Source organism: Schistocerca cancellata, chromosome 8 (assembly GCF_023864275.1).
Source record: "Schistocerca cancellata isolate TAMUIC-IGC-003103 chromosome 8, iqSchCanc2.1, whole genome shotgun sequence".
In the NCBI taxonomy this organism is placed as follows: domain Eukaryota; kingdom Metazoa; phylum Arthropoda; class Insecta; order Orthoptera; family Acrididae; genus Schistocerca; species Schistocerca cancellata.
Genome location: NC_064633.1, coordinates 178,256,763 through 178,275,878, shown reverse-complemented (window position 1 = coordinate 178,275,878; position 19,116 = coordinate 178,256,763). Strand labels below are relative to the sequence as shown.

At 43.5% G+C, this 19,116-nt stretch overlaps 1 protein-coding gene across 2 annotated transcripts in view; it reads right to left on the bottom strand.

Moving 5' to 3' along the window:
- Nucleotides 1–19,116, bottom strand: part of LOC126095172 (uncharacterized) — a 1,128,014-nt gene that overhangs the window by 940,781 nt on the left and 168,117 nt on the right. The gene's annotated exons all lie outside the window — the stretch shown is intronic.

The window sequence follows — 19,116 nt, the reverse complement described above, 5'->3', positions numbered from 1 at the left end:
GTAAGGTACAGTATAATGGCACGTTCATTGTGTGATCGACGGTATTTGCAGTTAACTGTAACCAATGTAAATAAAAAGTGCACAGTACTTTCATTGTATCCCTATTATGTCCTTAAACTGGCTTCTCCGACTCCTGGTTCACCACAAATTGTTCACTGGAGCATCCCCCGTATCCTGTTAAAAATTTTCTATGCAGTCACAGAAACACTGTGTATATCATAGTAGTAGAGAAACCCGGCATCGCACAGTGAGGGAAACACTGTGTATATCATACTTGCAGAGAAACCCGGCGTCGCACAATCAGCCAGTATCGTGAAAAAGTTACCGTAAACGAAAAATAAAAGTTTGGAATTAAGAAGTTTCGTTTAATGTCTTGGACAGAGTGTGTTTCGAAGGTTGAATTTCAGGTCACTTCGTAACGGTGCTCCGAGCTAGTTGGCCTGGGAGTGTACTGCGTCGTTCCGATAAAACAACTTTGTTCAGCGTGAATTAATTTTAAATGGAGGCCATTTCAGAAGGTGTGTATTTAATTACGAAAACTTATTACATTACTGAATCATTACCTAACAGCTGACTTTTGTTACTTACTTGATACCGTAATGCAAACATTATAAAAATCCTAAACCTAAGCGAAGAAAAGAGGTAAGTTATATGATGATGATGATGATGTTTGGTTTGTGGGGCGCTCAACTGCGTGGTTATCAGCGCCCGTACAATTATCCAATCTTTGCTCAGTCCAATTTCGCCACTTTCCTGGATGATGATGAAATGATGAGGACAACACAAACACCCAGTCATCTCGAGGCAGGTGAAAATCCCTGACCCCGCCGGGAATCGAACACGGGACCCCGTGCTCGGGAAGCGAGAACGCTACCGCGAGACCACGAGCGGCGGACGGTAAGTTATAGATTGGACGACATTCCGCCTTCTCTTTCATTCCGTCCTTAAGTATATATTTGCGAACCAGCCTTAAAACGCAGTTACTAGTCGCAACTCAAACTCTGAGCCAGTTTTTAAGCGACAGTATTATTTACACGGAGAAAATAGAACTGAAAGTATTACCAAAGTACGAATAAAATAATAATGCACAAATTATCACACAATTATTATTCCTAAAACATTGTTAATAAGCTACCACAAAATAAAAAAAAAATTACTAAATTTAAAAATCAATATTAAATATATTAAATATGTAAAAAACACTCTTTAAAGATATTTACGTTATTTAATTTCCATAAACTTTTCCTTGATAAATTTAATTTTTTTAAATTATATTTTACTTTTAGGTATTCCTTCTTTGCGGAAACTATCTACGACAAGAGTAAAAACTTTGTAGTCGGAAGTTGTTGCTCTCTTGGTACCTGCTGCAGAAAATTACGAGGGATCAGAAGCTGAGGATGATGAAGAGGATATAAATGCCGTTAAGGAAGAAGATGAAGAATGAAATGAAGATTAAGAACAACAAGAACAAGTGGAAGAAGATTAAGAAGATTTATAAAACTTTCAACATTTGTTACTAATATATATTTTGTGTAATAAAGACAGTAATTCAGTAGTTTTGTGATAAATTTTACCAATAAAATTATAAATACTAACTGAAAAAAACTGTTTTCCACTTCATTAATTTTTTCCAGATACCATCATTTTGAATTTTCCAATTTTAATATAAAACTCATTATCAGAAGTGTAAGAAATCACGTTATATCTACTTGAGGCCACACTGGAACAGAATTTGCATTTTTGATCAGGTTTTCAGGATTCTGGTCCCCTGAGCGTTGCCCCATTATTTATTTACAGCTGTGCGTCCACAGCCACACCACGCAGAGTATGGCCCTGTGCTTAATGTTTATAACGTCATATATCCTGAACTATGTCCAATACAGTTATATAATTTTGTAGGTACATTCAGCAGAGTATGTGAGTACTGTCTGCGAGATATGTTGCGAATGGCGTTAGTAGCAACGAAGTAATAAGTTTAAGTGTCTTGCACAATGTGGCAGTTTTTCGTTTATCTCACTGTTTATGACGTCATAAGTCCAGAATAAAACGTCGTACAACGCTGTAATACTGTAGGTACATTCAGCGATATATATGGGTACTGTTTGCGAACTTTTTGCGATTAGAATTACTAGAAAAGAAGTAATAAATACAGAGTGAACATTAATAAAACCGACGAACTGCAAGGACTGATTCCTGACTGGAAATGGAGGAAGAAACGTCCTATGAACGTATGTCCGGAAATGGACATTGTGCATGCAACTACAATAAATCGTCTCGGAACACAGTGCAGTGGTGAATCGCATCCATGTGACAACACATGTTCAAAGTGGCCTCCATGGGATTGTAGATGATAGGGATAGTACGGTTACCAAGCAGGATTCACGTAACCGTACTTTGGCTTACGGCATGTTAGCCCGGCATTTTCCTGGAACTTGTAATACGGATCGTCTCAATGTCATGAAGAGCCCAGTCCTCCAAATCGAGTGTATGCACTGTCTGCCGCCTCCCTGCACGTTCATCTGTCTGAAAGGAGCTATGATCAAACAAAGGCCCAAAATGGGATTTGAAATGTTGTGGTTGGTATCTATAAGGGTGCTTGTGTAGGTATAGCCCTGATGCATCTCGTCCGTTTCCATCAGCTTGGCAGTACCCAAACACGACCTCTGCTTGTTCCCGCCATGAATACCGGATCACTGTGCTACGGTAGTCACGCGACCTGCAATACACAAGCAACATACGGCACATGCACGGAGGAACTGTCATTTGTCAGAGCCATCTACCATGGCAACGATACAATCCCGGACACACGTTCATCGGACCTTTTTTCCTTAATTTCCACTCAGAAATTCGTCCCTGCAGTTTGTCGGTTCTACTAGTGTTCATCCTGTATAAATGTCATGCATGAATGTATGACGCGGCAGTCTTCAAGGTTCAAATTCAAATGGCTCGGAGCACTGTGGGACTCAACTGCTGTGGTCATCAGTCCCCTAGAACTTAGAACTACTTAAACCTAACTAACTTAAGGACATCACACACATCCATGCCCGAGGCAGGATTCGAACCTGCGACCGTAGCAGTCGCGCGGTTCCGGACTGCGCGCCTAGAACCGCTAGACCACCGCGGCCGGCAGTCTTCAAGGATCTCAATATTTATGACGTCATAAGTGTAGTGTAATAACATAATTTGGCAGTTACATTCACTACTAGGTGTGCATACTGTCAGAGAAGTGTGTCGCGAGTACTGTTAGTAATAAAGGAATAATGAATTATAATTAAATGTCTCACACGATATTCTTACTGCATGAGTGCAAACGTAGTAAGCAATAATCTTTTTTCCCTTCGTCATTTTGTGAAGTTGGCGCCCTCATTCTCAAATACTGGGAATTCACGCATCACGAGCTACGTTTCTGTTTCATCACAACTCCTTTGGTGGGTAGGTGGTTCTTACAGCCACAGTAATTGTTGCCTGCCAATAAGGTAAATGTGTGCCAAGTTTGGTTGAAATTGGTCTAGTGACTTAGAAGGAGACATGGAAAATACAAACACACATTTTTATAATATGTGTGGATTTGGCAACTCCCTGTGTCTGTACTTTGAATTTTCTGCGTGCTCTAGGAGGCACCTGACGGGGAGTGGTCTGGACAGTCCCTCTCCGTATGGATCGACCCTTAGCCCAGTGAAAGGTAGACTATGGATGCATCGTGAAATCATCTTCACGACAGTCCATTTCACATGATTCTCAGCTGCGGACTCTGTTTGGTCACTGGCGTGTTCCTCACCAGCTCCTTTTTGAGTACACGGAAACTGCTATTCTGGCGCAACGTCTTCCTTTGCAAACATGCTTGGTGGATAACACCCCTGACGACCAATATGAAGCAAACCTGCTTTCTTGTTGCTTCTTGAAGTTAGATTTGTATTCTACTTCGAAATCTTCATTTCGTGTTAACTTTTACGTTCCACAGTGGTCGGAGATACCCTCCCCCTAACCCCACCAACTCGCTCTGCGCACATCTTGACATCGTTTCCGAAGAACACATTTCTGACTTCGATCATTCGCTTCACGTTTCAGGTGTTTCTTACGCAGTTTGGGTAAAACACCCCCTATTTACACCGATGCCTCTAAAGATGACCATGGTATTGGACGCGACTTTCTTGCCTGCAAAAGGTTTTGTATGTCACCTTCTGTACCACTGTTGAGTTTTACTGCATAGCTGTTCGGTCTTTATCAATTCACCTTGTATGTCCGCAACACGACATCTCCAAATCCGTCGTATACTCTCATTCCCTCAGTGATTTCCAGAGTCTTTGCGCGATATGCACTTACCACCATTTAGTGCAACGGATACACGAATTCCTTCATTTTCTCACTGACGCAGTCATTAATATAATGTTTATATGGGATACTTGACATGTCGGCGTGTTGAGGAATGAGACTGCCAATGCTACTGGAAAGGCTGAAAAACTACTAGCGAGGCCTTTTAGCAAATCTGTCCCTAGGGGCGATCTCAGCACTGCTGTGCGTAGAAACATCCTGTGTTCTCTCGCCGTGGAAAGAATCTCAGCCAGATTAATGTGTTGTCCAGAGATAGTGATAGCTCACCAAATTCGGCAACGCGAATTGATACCACAGACATTAGTGACGGCTCGCTGCAATCCGCAACAGCCAGTGGGAGCCATTCCAGAAGACACTCCCTCCCTCACAAAACAGTAGCACGCTCTCACCGAGGCCAATACAGTGTCGAGCATTCAAGAGTTCTGCCCAGTTCGAGACCTCAGCTACAGCAGTCATCATTGCCGTGGCGGACAGCGACAGTTAGTTTCTGATGAAATGTACTTTGGTTCAAAAAAAAAAAAAAAAAAAAAAAGAATGGCTCTGAGCACTATGGGACTTAACTGCTAAGGTCATCAGTCCCCTAGAACTTAGAACTACTTAAACCTAACTAACCTAAGGGCAACACACACGTCCATGCCCGAAGCAGGATTCGAAGCTGCGACCGTAGCGGTCGCTAGGCTCCAGACTGTAGCGCCTAGAACCGCTGAGCCACTCCGGCCAGCCGTTCTTTGGTAAATGTTTATTTTTGTGCTGCAAGAGAATGGTTTGTTAAACTACTCATAAAATGATGCTTTCATAGTCAGTTTCAGTTATAAATTATCGAGCAGTCTTGTTGCAAAGATCTGCGTCAAAGTTAAGTAAATCTTTTCTTCATTTATGTCAAACAGTGAACTAATATTTCATGTGTTGTATAGTCTGATGAGCCTTCTCCCAGAGCAATCAAATAACCCACAATTATGGCTCGAAAGTAGTTTAACTAGTTTACATATTGCCGTTTATTATTTCAGCCATTATCATTTTTTAAGCAAGGATATGTCATCATTTTACTGTCATTGTAACTAACCAGTGACGATGCGTCGCTTCCTAAACCATTGTTAGTTTTTTAATCCCTTAGGCTTTATTGTGTGATTGTCATCTGAGGCATCCGAGGTTTTAGCAGACATTCTTACCAACCGGTCTCCTAAAAAAAGGCGGTCGTTGTAATTGTTCATTTTACCTTTCTACTACACAATAGCAGTTATCATCATACAGATCTTCACTGTCAGCGTACCCTTCCCCGCAGCCGTAGCCGAGGTCGCTAAAGCCCTAGGCACAAGGGACGAAATAGCTAACGTAGCTAACGTTGACGTGGCTCTCTACGGGTTTTGTTACGCAACTTCCTGCTATTTCACATTAAGGAGCCATTTCCTTAAGTGAAACACAAAATAAGTTCTGAGATATTTCGGCGACATGTTGCGTAAAGTAGAACCAATAGGGAGCAAGAACACTCTACGTCACAAGCAGAAAGCAAGACGCCGAACAGTACTTGTGGTGTTCAGTTGAAGCTCATTTTCGGTGGGTTTTGTGTTATACCTTATACCCCATGAATACAAGTTGCTTCTAAGCTCTAACACATTGAATGTTTCGAGGACGAATCGTTATTGGTATTATTTGTTGCAATAGAACGACGAGAAACCTCATATTGGTGGTTAAAGACTTTTCGAGTGATCACCTGCGTGTTATCAGAGTGAGCCGTTTTAAGGCAACGCCACGTCGAACATTCGTGAGAAACACAACGTTCTTGTTACGATTTGTCACAATTAATTGTAAATAAAAACATTTCGTCGATTAAAGCTTACAAAAGAATATAAGATAAAATACAAAGTCGCTTATCGTACTTTCAGCCTAGCCTAGTGAGAAGAGACACCATGTCATGGAACAGGAGTAGGTCTGTATATACACTCCTGGAAATTGAAATAAGAACACCGTGAATTCATTGTCCCAGGAGGGGGAAACTTTATTGACACATTCCTGGGGTCAGATACATCACATGATCACACTGACAGAACCACAGGCACATAAACACAGGCAACAGAGCATGCACAATGTCGGAACTAGTACAGTGTATATCCACCTTTCGCAGCAATGCAGGCTGCTATTCTCCCATGGAGACGATCGTAGAGATGCTGGATGTAGTCCTGTGGAACGGCTTGCCATGCCATTTCCACCTGGCGCCTCAGTTGGACCAGCGTTCGAGCTGGACGTGCAGACCGCGTGAGACGACGCTTCATCCAGTCCCAAACATGCTCAATGGGGGACAGATCCGGAGATCTTGCTGGCCAGGGTAGTTGACTTACACCTTCTAGAGCACGTTGGGTGGCACGGGATACATGCGGACGTGCATTGTCCTGTTGGAACAGCAAGTTCTCTTGCCGGTCTAGGAATGGTAGAACGATGGGTTCGATGACGGTTTGGATGTACCGTGCACTATTCAGGGTCCCCTCGACGATCACCAGTGGTGTACGGCCAGTGTAAGAGATCGCTCCCCACACCATGATGCCGGGTGTTGGCCCTGTGTGCCTCGGTCGTATGCAGTCCTGATTGTGGCGCTCACCTGCACGGCGCCAAACACGCATACAACCATCATTGGCACCAAGGCAGAAGCGACTCTCATCGCTGAAAACGACACGTCTCCATTCGTCCCTCCATTCACGCCTGTCGCGACACCACTGGAGGCGGGCTGCACGATGTTGGGGCGTGAGCGGAAGACGGCCTAACGGTGTGCGGGACCGTAGCCCAGCTTCATGGAGACGGTTGCGAATGGTCCTCGCCGATACCCCAGGAGCAACAGTGTCCATAATTTGCTGGGAAGTGGCGGTGCGGTCCCCTACGGCACTGCGTAGGATCCTACGGTCTTGGCGTGCATCCGTGCGTCGCTGCGGTCCGGTCCCAGGTCGACGGGCACGTGCACCTTCCGCCGACCACTGGCGACAACATCGATGTACTGTGGAGACCTCACGCCCCACGTGTTGAGCAATTCGGCGGTACGTCCACCCGGCCTCCCGCATGCCCACTATACGCCCTCGCTCAAAGTCCGTCAACTGCACATACGGTTCACGTCCACGCTGTCGCGGCATGCTACCAGTGTTAAAGACTGCGATGGAGCTCCGTATGCCACGGCAAACTGGCTGACACTGACGGCGGCGGTGCACAAATGCTGCGCAGCTAAAGTGCGCGTCATTTATGTTGGCGGCCGAGTTTAGGTTCGTTCTGCGCATCTGACGTCACCAAACACAGTCAGCCAATGAACAGAGAACGACGTTGCCACATCTCGACTGCAGTGCAGAGCATGGACGAGTGTCTTCAGTTTTAGAAACGTTCAGTCATAAATAAAGTAATAGAACAAAAGCAATGTCTTGATAGCAGACATTCTTTTATAGAAAGTTTGGAAAAAGCATTCTTTATACCAATTGCTTCATATTCTATTAATTAATTAAACCAAACAAGCAATAAGACTCCTAATTCATGCGATAGCAAGGAAAGGTGTTTGTATCACTCTCACGAACCGCTTTTTCGCAATAAAGAACAGCGGTAATTGTTTATTTCCTATTGTACTTCGATGAAACGTGAGTAATTCATAGTCATACCAACAGTGTTTGTCAGTATTTTGCGTTACGTGTTACACGCTTCATGGCACTAAACTGTTAGACGAGGTGCGTTAGCGTAACGGCTTAGGTGTTGGGCTGCTACGCGAAAGGTAATGAGTTCAAACCTTGTATGGTGCTTAATATTTTCATTATTTAAAAACAATTTCGAAGTGCCTTACTTCACGAATTATATTCCTTTGAATGCAATTTTTTGAAATTTCTAGTGCTTTGTCTCTTCATTAACCCTTTCGCTGCTGCAGACACATGCTCGCCGCATTCCGCGCAGTGCGCGATTTTGTCATCACTGCACTGCTCGCCTGTGCAGACACATAGTGTTCCCACTGCTTTGACACACTTATCATTCGATTTCACAAAAACTATTTGGCCCAAAAATTTGATTTTTACACATCTTCTTGACTGATACCGTCCCCCATAAATGGCTTAATTTGGTTTCGATGTTCAACGCAGTTATTATGCAGCATTAAATGTAGTAAACCATTGCACGAAATTTTGAAGAGTTTGTAGAGGTAGAAGTCCATAGCGTATACTTTCCGTATGGTCGATTTTTGTTTCCACAATGTTGAGAATGAAATGTGGACAAGATACCTAAATTTCATATAAAATTTACTGTATCACAATATCTCATTTAAGTACGACATAGGTGTCGTATGTAATATTGAGAAATATTCCGTCTTTCGCGACTGTAATAGAAGTATTATTTACACCGGATGCGTTTGGCTTTATTTTAAAGCACTTCAATCAAGGAAAGGTATGGCACATACACAATGGTGCTCATGTTCTCTTTCTTGTATTTGTTCCACAGTCGCAGTTTTACCAATGGTACTGAAATATATTCCTCTTCTGCAACTGTAATAAGGGGCTTATTTAGACCAGTCGCGTGTCTCTCTTTTGAAGCATCTTCAGAGGACAGTATTTTGTCTCCTCCATTGCCAAGTCACCTTTCGTAGTTTTGTGCTGCGGTAACACAATATTCAACGTTTGTGTTGGCAGATCAGTGTTTTAGCAAATAAATGATGTTTGTGTGTGCCACACACAAGAATTATATTTGACATAGCTCAGAGCACTTCACTGATAGACGGTATATTCAAGTCCTAATGTTTTTGTAAGTCCACAGTTTTGTTTAATGTATTTTGTCTACTTCCTTTTGATTGATTGAAGTGCTTTAAAATAAAGCCAAACGTGCTCAGTGTAAATAAAACTTTTGTTACAGTCGCGAAAGAAGGAATATTTCTCAGTATTACATACGACACCTATGTGGTACTTAAATGAGCTATTGTTATACAGTAAATTTTATATGAAATTTAGGTATCTTGTCCACATTTCATTCTCAACATTGTGGCAACTAAAATCGACCATACGGAAAGTATACTCTATGGACTTTTACCTCTGCAAACTCTTCAAAATTTCGTGCAATGGTTTACTATATTTAATGCTGCATAATAACTACGTTGAACATCGAAACAAAATTAAGTCGTTAATGGGGGGAAGGTATCAGTCAAGAAGATGTGTAAAAATTTAATTTTTGGGCCAAATAGTTTTTATGGAATCGATTGATAAGAGTGTCAAAGCAGTCGGAACACAATCTGTCTGCACAGGCGAGCAGTGCAGTGACAAGTGCAAGGAGCGCGTCTTTGTAGCAGCGAAAGGGTTAATGCGGCCGTGGTGGCTTTACTTCATGAACTGCGCGCTCCCCCCTAAACGTAAGCTTGCGAACTATGCTATACTATGGCGGTGCTTCTATTGGCGCGTGCGTCGTGTGCAACTGGCAACGCAGCAATGTCCCGCGTCTGGGCGGGCATGCGCGAGCCGCCAAGATAAAAGAATTGAACTATAGCGCCATTCGACGGCCAACACCGCGGTTCCTGGTGTGTCCGCTGTGCCGTGCGTGTGATCATTGCTTGTACAGCCCTCTCGCAGTGTCCGGAGCAAGTATGGTGGGTCTGACACACCCGTGTCAATGTGTTCTTTTTTCCATTTCCAGGAGTGTAGTTCGAATCCTAGTGTATCTAATTATTTTTCATCTTCGCGTTTTCAAAAGGAGTGTGGGTCTTTTTTACGAAATCCATATAAATAATTTCTAGAGTACTTGATGTTCTGTAAATATAAGTGAGTTTTCTGTCAGGAGTCACTTTGCTCAATTTGGTGAAACTTTATGAGCCGATGTCTTTACTGATAGACCATGTAGCTTTCCTTTCTGTCTTATGTGTTCACTGATCCTGAAGTTTTTATTTGTGTATACCACAGACAGATCAATATGACCAGCTTATGGAAAAGGGGTGCGTTTTAATAGACCTAACGTAGGAATTGTACGCGCGTCGATTTTCGTGCACAAGTTGTGTGGGTTGTAAGCCAAATAAAGACAATTGCCACTGGAGAGCGCTGAGCGCAAATTCACGTTAACCAGACTGTTCTGAATGCAGTCGCTGCTGTCTCTTGTGACGCTAGATATCCCGTTTGCGTGTACGTCAACGTTAGCCGCCTCGTCCCGTTTGCCAGCGGCTTAACGTAAGCCAAGGTGGTGGCGCCCGAACTGGTCGAGGACGATACGTCACAGACAGTATTTAGCCGGCAAGGGGACGAGTGTTGCTGGCGTTCCTGGTTAACAAAATTTTCTCTAATGTCATAGATTAAATGCAAATCTCTCTGTGTTGTCTCACAATGTGCGAGCACGTCACAATGTTGATAGTGATCCATCTGTCGGATGGGGACGTTAAAGTGGGAGGCCTCTTGATGCTATCTGAGAGGAGCTGACTATGTGCCACCCACGAGATTCACACTCTCCCGTCTCCCATCGTCGTCATCACGCTACAGAAAAATAACACTACACTACACTCCCACGTACACTAAAACAATACACACTTGACAACCTTCACATATCCGCAAGGAAAGAGATTAGTGTGCGTAGAGGAAGAACTCCCTTTCCAACAGGTGGGCAAAACCCCTCCGTAGGATATCGCAGCCAACAATGTCACACGTTTACATTTTTCATTGTCTGCGTTGTCATCATCATGATCACCTTGGTGATACTGAAAGAGCTGTACTGGTCAAGACAGTAGGTTTGCATTCGGGAGGAGTGACCCTGAAATCGCTGTCCACGAAGGCTGGGACGATTTATTCGAAAAGGACACATCCCGTTCATATCCCCATTTCTCCCTGTATGAGGAGATACTTCATATTTAACGACCTGTTATTGACTGTGCGCTAAACCCTAAGTTTTTCAGCCTCAAACTTATAATTTTAATGTTCATCGTCGTGTCACCGAGTACGTTGTCTCCTTATCGTCAACTTGCTAAAAAACTCGGCGTTGCCCAGGTATTTATGTCATGTTATGTTATGTTAACCGGGGACCTAGGAACGACGGAGAGGCTTCGTCCCCGCCACAGCCGCAGCGGTCCGCAACCCCACGACGGTACACCAGACGAGTGTAACCCCTATGTTTGTGTGGTAGAGTTATGGTGATATACGCGTACGTGGAGACAATATTTGTACAGCAATAGCCGACATAGTCTAACTGAGGCGGAATAAGGGGAACCATCCCGCATTCGCCGAGGCAGATGGAAAACCGCCTAAAAGCCATCCACAGTAGGCCGGCTCACCGGACCTCGACATAAATCCGCCGGGCGGATTCGTGCCGGGGACCGGCGCTCCTTCCCGCCCGCAAAGCCGTGCGTTAGACCTCACGGCCAACCGGGCGGGCCCAGGTATTTTATTTATAGCTGAGCGTCCAAGTCCGTAGCAGGCAGCGTGTGGCGTTGTGCTTAATGGTTATGACGTCTATGTCCTGAACGGTGTGTTGTACCCATGATATAATTTTGTAGGTACGTCCGTATGTGGATGGTGTCTGCAAAATGTGATGCGAATCGAGTTAGTAGCACCGAAGTAGTAAATTTAAGCGTCAAGTGGTATGCGGTAATTCTTCATGCAGCATACTGTCTATGACGCCAAATCTCCTTAACTATATGTCGTATAACTACACAACATTGTAAGTACCTTCAATGGCGTATGTGGGTATTGTCTGAGAAATTTATTACCAATAGAGTTATTAGCAAAGAAGTAATAGATTATAGTGGCCTGCCTCATGCGGAACTTTTGATGCATGAGTAACGGTAAAGTGGTAAGAGATAAACATGCTTCCTTTCATCATTTTGCAGGGGTTGTCAGCGAGAGAAAATTTCGTAATGGTTTGAAATTATGCGTAAAGTTTGTTGCAAATCGGTAGGTAATGGATGAATAAAGTCCAGAAATTTACGCGTCGCGGGCTACGCTTCTTTTTCACCCCCAACCCTGCGATAGGTCGCTGGTTCTTACCTCTTAAAGCGACTGTCGCCTAAGGTATATGTTTACCAAATCTGTTTGGAATCTGGCTACTTATTTAGGAGGAAATGTTGAACACATACGCACGTTTTTATAATGAGTATGGGTTCTATCTTCAATGCCGCACTGTTAAAGAGCTCAAATTTTTTATACTCACCGCCATTATTTACTTCTACCTCTATATCTACACTACGCACACAAGTTCATGGTTTGTGACGGAGTTTAATCTCGTATCTCTGTGTTTTCCACCCTTTTCCTGTTACAATGGCAGATGGTGCGTTGGAAGAATGATCATCGGTTTATCTCTGTATGGCTTACAGTTTCTTATCGTCGTCATTTCGCAAGACAAATCTATAAGGAAGTAATTTTTCTGGAAGCACGCTCTGTGGATTTCATTATTAAACCTCACCATACTGCAGAACGCATCTCTTGCAGCATCTCCCACTAGCGATTGCTGAGCGTCTCCTTAGCACTGTTGCATCAGATATACGAAGCCGTGATAAACTCGTCGCTCTTCGTTGGATCTGCTCTGTCTCATATACTTATTCATCCTAGTAAGGTTGATTAGAAATAATGAAGAATCAGTATAACAAGTGTTTGATGAGTCAGCTGTTTCGCAGATAAAATGCAATTGCTTTAGATACTCGCAATGTGCGTCAGACCAGCAGCTGTTTCTCCTACATTTTCTACACGTTCGTTTCACTTCAATTACACATTCCAAATATTTGTTGCCAATACTGTCACGAATTTTTGAAATTAGAGTGACTGTGCGGGACAATAAATTATTTTCAAAATTATCAAATTTTCTGCGTCTCTATTTTTACGTCCTTCTGTCCCTAATCCACCAATCTACCGCTTCTGCAATAATCATCACAGTTATTAGTATCATCATCGACATCACCATCATCACCAACATTTCCAACACAAATATTGGTCTCGAAGTCTTCATCACTTCACCACTATCAACAATACCAACAGGCGGAACGTGATGCCGACAGTGCCAAGTGTGTCCGCTCCAATCCCATTATTTCGTAATTACCATATGTAGAATCACGCGATGTAGAGATTTCCTCTTTCGTTCCCCTAATTTATCCACTTTCTTTTGAATAGGTCTCATTGCATCGCTGGGTGCAGTGTCCTCATCTGGTAATCGAAACACCATCACCAGTAACGTATACCCTTACTGTGTGGGACACTACAGGGCGCTTTGCTCCTCAACTTGACCAGAAGAAGGGATCGGTTGGTAGGACATGTTCTGAGGCATCAAGGGATCACCTATTTAGTATTGGAGGGCAGCGTGGAGGGTAAAAATCGTAGAGGGAGACCAAGAGATGAATACACTAAGCAGATTCAGAAGGATGTATGTTGCAATAGGTACTGGGACATGAAGAAGCTTGCACAGGATAGAGTAGCATGGAGAGCTGCATCAAACCAGTCTCAGGACTGAAGACCACAACAACAACAACCCTAATATTGGCGCATTCACAGAGTCAATCTCGTGTCTTTCCTTTATCCCACCAAGTTCAGTAAAAATACTTTTGCACTATCAGGTGTAACGTGCGGAAGTCAGCATCACCGACAGAATAACTTAAGGTAACACCTTCCCCTATACATCTACATCTACGTACGTACACCACAAGCCACCGTATGGCGCATGGTGGACGGTACCTCGTGCCACTGTTAGTTGTTTCCATTCCTGTTCTATTTGCAAACACAGCGAGATATAGCGACTGAGTACATACGTACATACGAGCCCTAATTTTGTTTACTTTATCTTCGTGATCCTTACGGTCTACAGTCAGCTTCAAATGCCTGTTGTATACTTTCTTACTGCGCTCCTCAAAAACATCATTTCTTTCCCTCCAGTGATTGCCATTTAGGTTACCGGGTCATTTCCGTAATGACTGCATGTTTATCGAACTTATCGGTAACAAATCTAGCAGCTCGCCTCTGAACTTATCGATGGCCCCCTTTCACACAACCTTATGAGGCTCCCAAACACTCGAGCAGTACTCAACATTGGATAGTGTTCTAAAAGCTGCCTCTTTTGCATATGAGTCACACTTTACTAAAATTCTCCCAATAAACCAAATTCGACCACTAGCCTTCCCCAGCACTTTCCTGTACATGATCAGCCGGCCGGTGTGGCCGTGCGGTTAAAGGCGCCTCAGTCTGGAACCGCGTGACCGCTCTGGTCGCAGGTTCGAATCCTGCCTCGGGCATGGATGTGTGTGATGTCCTTAGGTTAGTTAGGTTTAAGTAGTTCTAAGTTCTAGGGGACTGATGACCACAGATGTTAAGTCCCATAGTGCTCAGAGCCATTTGAACCATTTTGTACATGATCGCTCCATTTCATCTCTTTGCAACGGTGAAGCCTAGATATTTAATCTACATGACTGTGTCAGGCAGCACAATACTAATGATGTATTGGAGATTTGGTGATTGCTTTTCCTACTCAACTGCTCTAACTCACATTTTTTTTCCTATGTTTAGACCAAGTTGTCGGTCATAATAACACAAACTAGAAATTTGGTCTACTCCTTCTTGTGTCATATTACAATCAATGAACGACGATATCTTCCCGCACATCACTATGTCATCAGCAAACAGCCGCAGATTGCCCCACACCCTGTCCGTCAAATCAATTATGTTGACAGAGAACAACAGCGGTCCAATCACACTTCTTTGGGACACTCCTTATGACACCCTTGTCTTTTTTGAGTATTAGCCTTCGAGGATAATATACCAGATTCTGTTAGTTGCATATCTGAAAACTTATTGCGTATTCTAGTACCATCGTCAACTGTCAGCAGTGGGACACAGTGTCAAACGCTTCAGCAAAACTAGGGATATGGAAGCTGTCTGTTGCTATACATTCACGGTTCGTAGCACAACGTGCGAAACAAAGGGTAAGCAGAGTTTCGCACGAGGGATGCTTTCTAAATGCGTGCCGATTTCTGGACTGGACCGTTCCAATGAAATTTGTTATATTCCAACTAAGAATTTGCAGCAAACTGATGTTAAAGCTGTTGGTCTGTAATTTTACGGGTCCGTTCTTTTACCTACTTTACATATACAGAAATCTTCCGCCTTTTTTCCAGTCATTTGGGACTGACAGTGGGCGCGAGATCTGCGATAAATGCAAGCTAAATAAGGTGCCTTTGCCGTAGGGTACTCTCCGTAAAACCGAAATGGGATTCCGTCCGGACCTGGAGACTTACTTGTATTCAACGCTTTCGGTTACTTCTCGATGCCTGTGATGTGTATTACGATGTTCTGCATATGGATGTCTGTGCTACAGTTAGACGACGGCAGGTTAGTCTCCTTCTCCTGCGTGAATGATTACTTATACGTGAAATTTAAAACTTCGTGTTCCTTTTGCTGTCTTCTATTGCCACACAAGACTGCTCAACGTGTGACATGACAGAAAGCGTTCGACCCCCTTAGCAGTTTTATGTAGGACCAGAATGTTCTTGGGTTATTGGCAAGTCACTTTTATAACGTATGATGGTAGTAACTGCATGCATTTCGCATGAATCTTTATACAGACTCACAAATTTCTACTAACTTTTGCCTGTTGTCATAATGTAACAGTAATCGTCAAATTTTCAGTCCGGTGATCGAATCTGCACTGTTTCCAGTCGCAGAGTTTAGTTAAGGAGTTGTGGCTAGGCTTTTGTCAGTCTTGTAACCCGCTTACTGGGGTGCTTCTACAGCACGGTATGTACGAGAATATATGTGGATTTTGCAAAATAGCAGAAAGAGATTGTTGGTCGATAAGAGCTTTTGCCCGTGAACGACACGTTTCATCCTTCGAGTTTGTGTCCTTCTCGAAGACGCGGTATTAATATCTCAGAAAATTTCGTCTCGTTATGTCTTCCGAATTACTCAGGACTCTGCAAAAATTCTGCCTTCACATGAGAAGCCAAGCTGTTTGACGGATCGACCTCATATCACAGATTTGTTTAATGTCTGTTGTGTATATCGCCAATTGAAAGTTCGATGGTAGCCGGCCGGGGTGGCCGAGCGGTTCTAGGCGCTACAGTCTGGAACCGCGCGACCGCTACGGTCTCAGGTTCGAATCCTGCCTCGGGCATGGATGTGTGTGATGTCCTTAGGTTAGTTAGGTTTAAGTAGTTCTAAGTTCTAGGGGACTGATGACCTCAGACGTTAAGTCCCATAGTGGTCAGGGCCATTTCAACAAAAGTTCGATGGTAATACTTTGCCACTTTCGCGTAAGGTAGCACTAGACTGAAAGAATGTGTTTCCTGCATTAGCAAAACGTAGGTGCGTCCGTAATCAAGGAGTTCCGCTAAATACAAAACATTTCTACAATTAAGAAGATTGCACATCAATGATCTTAATGTTGCTCAGTCAGATGAGGCGTTGAATCATCCCTTCTCCTAATTATGTTGCAGTTTGTAGTGGTTCTTAAGGGATTCTTTTAGTTATAGAGCATATCCCTGAGGAGACTGGAATTTTATACAGAGTTCTATAGAGGAAGCCGTTTTCGTACTGAGATTCGCGTAAACGGAGTTTGTCTTTGTTTCTCGCTACTGCCAAGCTTTTATTGCCATCGATTTAAATGTACTGCTAAAAGAAAAATAAATTTCTCGGGGAACGAGATATCTTAACGTGGAAGTGAAACAAGACCACAGTTTTAAGGCACATGTTACATATTACGAGGATCTGAAATTGTCGTCCTCTTGATACCGAATAGAGGCAGTAGGTCCACTTCGACAGTGATGGAGACGGAAATTTGTATTGGTCTTGTTTAGGGAACCATCATGTTAACCGCTCCAAGTTAGTGATGGAAACCTTTGAAGCCCTTAGGCAAAAGTTTGTGACTCGTGGTTTAATAATGTCGTCATGCAACGCAATTCACTTTGCTCTACAGATTCTACTCTTTCGAGAAATTTTCTGCGGAACTGCAGATTTTAATCAGTCTGCGTGATATTACCCCGATAAACGTCGGAGTTTATGCAGACGTTTATTAAACACTTCTGAAGAGAGTGGGGATATTATTGTCAGCTAAAGCTAGTAGGTCGACGGTGGACGACAAACGTAGGCTGTTCCTAACGCTAATCTGTCGTTCTGTAGCTGTATGTCCATCCGTTATGAAACCTGCAGGCAGTTAAAGTGGTTTGCCGGACATCAGACCCCGTCCATTTTCCTTTCGCTGCTAATCATTCTACCGTCTTAGCTATCCAGGTGCGACGCTCCGCTGTTTTAATCTGCCACAAAATTAAGAAAGAGTTGAGACTATTCTAGAGAAAAAAATGCTTACTTTGTAAACAACCGTAGCCTGTTGTTAATGCATTGTCTGATAGTTTCTTCCAAGGTTGTTAGTCCTGCTAGATACGCACGAGATAAGGTATGGGAGTTTGAAATAAGATGACTGATAACGACGCACTGAACGTGTGAAATGCATGGTGGTGCGTGCCTGCACGTTCATCGGTAAAAATGATTTTGTTGTGGTCTTTAAGTTCGAATACTGGTTCGATACAGCTCTCCACGACAGCAGATACTGTGAAAGCCTCTTCATCTCTTCATAGTTCACTCTACAACTTATGTTCTTCTCCACAGCCATACACTCTCCATTAAGACGCAGACGATGCCTCAGGATTCTTGCATTATCAGTAGAGGCCCTCTTTTAGTCACATTGTGCCATAAATTTATTTTTTCCTAAATTCGATTAAGTACTTCATTAGTTATTCGATTTACACATCTGATCTTCAGCGTTCTTCTGCAGGACCACATTTCGAAAAATTCGGTTTTCTTTCTGTCTGAACTGTTTATAGCTCACTTCCCGCTTCCAGAAAATTCTGAAATGAGTTTCTTGCTCTTTTTGGGAAACCTGTTTTGTCCGGTGTGAGGAGGAAGCAAACGAAAAAGGGTAGGGGTCTATTAATCATCAGCAGTTCATATGTATGGCGGTAATAATTAGCAAGTGGCAATAAGCGACAGGAAAGGACACCAACTGCTTTCAGTTTGTATACCTGGGGCGTCATTCAACATCTCTAAGAGGCTATTCCGGCAGCCATTGAGGGAACAGGGTACAACTATTGTGGCGCACGTTGGAACAAATGATGCCTGTCGTCTGGACTCCAAAGTCATTCTTGGGTCATTCCAGCCACTGGCAGAGAAGATTGAGAAGATCAGCCTTGGGTCCGCAGCTCGTGGTCGTGCGGTGGCGTTCTCACTTCCCGCGCCCGGGTTCCCGGGTTCGATTCCCGGCGGGGTCAGGGGTTTTCTCTGCCTCGTGATGACTGGGTGTAGTGTGATGTCCTTAGGTTAGTTAGGTTTAAGTAGTTCTAAGTTTTAGGGGACTGATTCTCATAGATGTTAAGTCCGATAGTGCTCAGAGCCATTTGAACCATTTGAACCTTGCGCGTGGAGATTCAGTGAAATTCACAGTTTGCAGCATTGTTCCCAGAACTGACCGTACCCCTTTGGTTCTGAGTCGAGCGGAAGGGCTGAACCAGAGGTTTCGAAGATTCTATGGCAAGCTATGCTGCAACTTCCTGGGCTCGCACCACAGGACTGAGAACTGTAGGCTCCCCCTAAATAGGTCACGTGTGCACTACACATCTGAGGCTGTTGCACAGGTAGCTGATTGTCTGTGGGGTGCACACAAGGTTTTTTTTAGATTAGATGACTCTCCGTCCAATCTAGATATTGATAGTTTTAGTAAACCCAGAAGTATTTGTGTAATATCGAAAGAAATGCGTCCCACATGTGAGAGTACTAGAATTCTATTAGTATATTGCCGAAGCATTCGCAACAAATAGTCTGAGTTTGAAGCGCTCATTAAAAGCAGTGA